The sequence below is a fragment of the Magnolia sinica genome, chromosome 2, assembly GCF_029962835.1.
Source record: "Magnolia sinica isolate HGM2019 chromosome 2, MsV1, whole genome shotgun sequence".
Lineage (NCBI taxonomy): Eukaryota > Viridiplantae > Streptophyta > Magnoliopsida > Magnoliales > Magnoliaceae > Magnolia > Magnolia sinica.
Window position 1 is genome coordinate 63830230 of NC_080574.1, and position 4044 is coordinate 63834273.

A 4044-nucleotide genomic window follows, 5' to 3' on the forward strand; every position below is an offset into this window, starting at 1 on the left:
GTTTTATTTTTATTTTTAGAAAGTTTCTCTCTTATTTTCTAATTTCCTATTTTTTAGAAATTTTTCCTTTTTAGAAACTAACTTACCTTTTATTTCTATGATTACAAACTTTTTTTTTTTTTTTAGAAATTAACCGTTGCTTAGGATTTTTTTTCCTAGCATTAATTTAGTAAATTTAATTTATTTTTGATTTCTTTTTGTTTACAGGAATTAAGGAAGGAAGCTGCTAACATTGTCTTCAAAAGGAGGAGCTCTCTATTCCTCAGACATCAATCATCTCCTTTCCGGGTTCTTTCTTCCCATTCTTATTTACATAGTTTTAACTTGTTTTAGAATCTCATAGTTTCTAGGTCTAGTTTTATTTCTCTGAGGTTGCTTCTTTGTTTAATTTTCTTTCTTACATTGCAATAACATAGTTTATGCTAGGACGTAGGTCTCTGAATTTAGAACTAGCACCGTTTGATCCTGAGATTGAAAGAACAATTCGTGAACGATTGAGCTCTCAAAGATTATTCAGCTCCTGTCCAATTTAATGCGCCTTCATGCATAGTGTTGCCAACTACTACGGCAGCACACTTTGAACTTAAACCCGGAGTCATACAATTGTTGCCATCCTTTTATAGATTGGACAAGGAGGACCCATATCATCATGTGAAAGAATTCTTAAACATTTGCTCCACCTTTAAGTTCCAAAACTTCTCCAGACGATTCGATCCGCCTACGCCTGTTTCCTTTTTCTTTGAAGGATAAGGCGAAAGCATGGTTGAATTCTCTAGAAGTAGGATCTATCACTACATGGGACCAACTGTCTAAGACGTTCTTAAACAAGTTCTTCCCAATTCATAAAACCAATGCCCTCCGTAGAGAAATTACTAACTTCACACAAAAAGAGGGCGAGCACTTTCATGAATGTTGGGAAAGATGGAAGGACTTGCTTCTTAAATGTCCTCACCATGGTTTTGAGAAATGGCAACAAGTTCAATACTTCTATGACGGTCTGACACCACAGAACCGTCGCATGGTTGATGCCACCAGTGGAGGGTCATTCATGACCAAAAGTGATGTCGAAGCGTGGAACTTCTTTGAAACCTTGTGCGAAAATTCCCAGCAATGGGATTATTCAAATAGAGGTGATAGAAGTCCCCAACCACAAAAGAGAGGTGGTATATATGAGATAGGAGTCATACCAGAGTTGAGCGCCAAGCTTGATAACCTGACAAAGAAAGTTGATGCTCTGGTATTAAATAATGGACCACCACAAACAGCTCAAGTCGAGGCATATGCCACATGTTCCAGTCCTGCCCATCCTATGCAGTCTTGTCCATCTGGTGCAGCATTCTCAGAACTTCTATCTGAACAATTTCATGCTATTAACTTTTTTCAATATTCTGTGAATGATCCTTACTCGAACACATACAACCCAGGGTGGGCTAGGCATCCAAATTTCTCTTGGGCAAAAGGACCACAACAAGGAGGACCATCTGGAAATCCTCCCATGCAACCGCACCTCCAAGTTGGCAGTCAACAACCTCAACAATTTCCACTATCACCACAACTGCCTACACAATTAAGGAAACCATCTCTTGAGGATACACTCCATCTTTTCATGCGGAGTTCTCTCCAATTCCAAAAAGACACCCAACAAACCTTACTGGCCAACCAGCAAAGCTTACATGCAAATGCACAATCCATTGCCAAGTTGGAAGTACAAATGGGTCAACTAGCTGCCACATTGAGTGAGAGAGAGAAGGGCAAGTTCCTAGCCAACCCGAGGCTAATCCAAAGGGACAGTATGAGATTGGCTCTAATTCCAACCAAGGGCAATATCATGAACAGGCCAAATCGATCACTACCCTTAGGTTAGGCAAGCATATTGATAACAGAATAGAGATGCCTGGGGATGAATCAAATTCTAAAACAGAAGATCAAGATGAAGCAGAGAGCCATACCAATGCATCCAAAGTCCAAAAGCTCTCTGACTCTCCAAGAGCCACTAATGTGCCACCTTATGTGCCCAAAGCACCCTTTCCTCAACGTCTGGCACCAATAAAGAAAAGAAATAACTTTGATGAAATCTTGGATGTGTTTCAAAAAGTGCAAGTCAACATCCCGTTGCTTGACGCTATCAAGCAAGTCCTTGCTTACGCTAAGTTTCTTAAAGATTTATGCACTCAAAAGCGTAAGCAGAATGTTCATAAGAAAGTCTTCCTTGCAGAGCGCTCAGCTCCATGATTCAACATAACACCCCTCCTAAATTTAGGGATCCAGGAGCTCCCACCATTTCTTGCGGCATAGGAGATCATAAGATCGGGAAGGCATTACTTGATTTAGGGGCGAGTGTCAATTTGTTACCATATTCGGTCTATGAGCAGCTAGGACTTGGTGAGTTGAAACCGACTAAGGTAACATTACAACTAGCCGATAGATCTGTCAAGGTGCCCGGGGTGTTATTGAAGATGTGTTAATCCAGGTTGATAAATTTTATTTTCCAGTGGATTTCATAGTTATAGATACTCAGCCTGTCCAGAATCTTCATAGTCAGATCCCAGTCATTTTGGGTCGTCCATTTTTGGCCACATCTAATGCTATTATCAATTGCGGAATGGAGTTATGAAATTGTCCTTTGGTAACATGAATATTAAACTCAATGTTTTTAATGCAGGACAACAATCCTCCGATTTGGATGACATATTTGAAGTGGACATGATCGAGAGCCTTGTGCAGGACTCCTTCCGTACATCTTTTGAAGATCCTCTTGAGACCTGCTTAGCACAATCGGGCATGGATTTTGACATTGATAGTCCCATCCATGAAGTCAATGCATTGCTCGACTCTACTCCTATATTGGAGACTGAAAAATGGAGAGCGAAAGTGGAACCTCTTCATCCCTCTGAGACTCTTCCTGACAGCACAGCTTGTAACTCTGAGAAGACAAAGGCGAGCAGGCTGCTTAATGTTCTTAGAGCATATAAGGCAGCAATTGAACGGAAGATAGAAAAAATTCAGGGAGTATGCCCCCCTGCATGGATGGATCATGCTGTGGTAATGTCGCATAACATGCAAAGGAAGCGTGATCCTAACATAGAAGAAGTCGTTCGAGCAGAAGTCCTTAAATTATTTGACGACAGTGTCAGTTGCCTTACTTCAGATAGCACAGTTCATGGGAACTCACATCACTTGTCTGGGATCGGTTAATGAAAGTGTTGAGGTAATTTCTTTGGCGGACCCTGGTTATAAAGATTATTTCATTCATGGTCCGTTCTTGTCTGGCTGAAGACGTTAAACTTAGCGCTCATGGGAGGCAACCCAGCCTTTTGCTTTGTTGTATTGCTTTTTATTGCATTCATTTTCCTTTTTCTTAGTTAGTTACTTCAATGTTTGTGGGTAACATTACTGCAAACCCTCACGAGACTACAACTCGTCCACTAGGGGTAACCTAGGGGTTTAAAGGCTTGTTGCATGCGCTAAATGCAATCGAGAGCACCTGCGAAAGTGGTATAGGTAGGATCTTCTTTTGTTTTTCTTTTTGTTATTTTTGCTTATGTTGATTTCTCTCTTGTGCTAACTCGCTTTTACGTTGAAATTTTTCACAAATTTTGAGAAAGCTTCTTGATTCTCCATCCAGGTATTATCTTTTCATCACTCCTCTTTTATTCTCGTTGTTCCATGTGCATTGCTTGTTTATTTCTTTTACATCGAGGACAATGTAGATTTTAGGTTGGGGGTGGGAGATTAGGTTACCTAATCAGTATTTTCTTGGTCTTGAGCAAAATTTGTGAAAATTTTAAAATTTTTCTGAATGTCTATTGAATTCAAAGTGATTTTGAAGGATAGTTGTGATTTTACCATTATAAGATACATGATGTTGGTAACTTATGACTCTTGGATTCGGCCATCTGCTTGATTTCACAGTCAATTTTGAATTGTTAATCCATGATTAGACGTTGTAAACATTGATTGAGTCATGATTTCACATATCACATCTCGCTTACACATTAAGTTTTCGGTTCGATAACTGAATGATTAACTTGGTAAAAAGAAGAA

At 39.7% G+C, this 4044-nt stretch overlaps 1 non-coding gene across 1 annotated transcript; it reads right to left on the bottom strand.

The window, feature by feature from the left end:
• Positions 1–853: 853 nt before the first annotated feature.
• Positions 854–960, bottom strand: LOC131238112 (small nucleolar RNA R71). The gene has a single exon (XR_009167527.1). It is a non-coding gene; the product is annotated as a small nucleolar RNA R71 (small nucleolar RNA).
• Between the last annotated feature and the right edge of the window lie 3084 nt (positions 961–4044).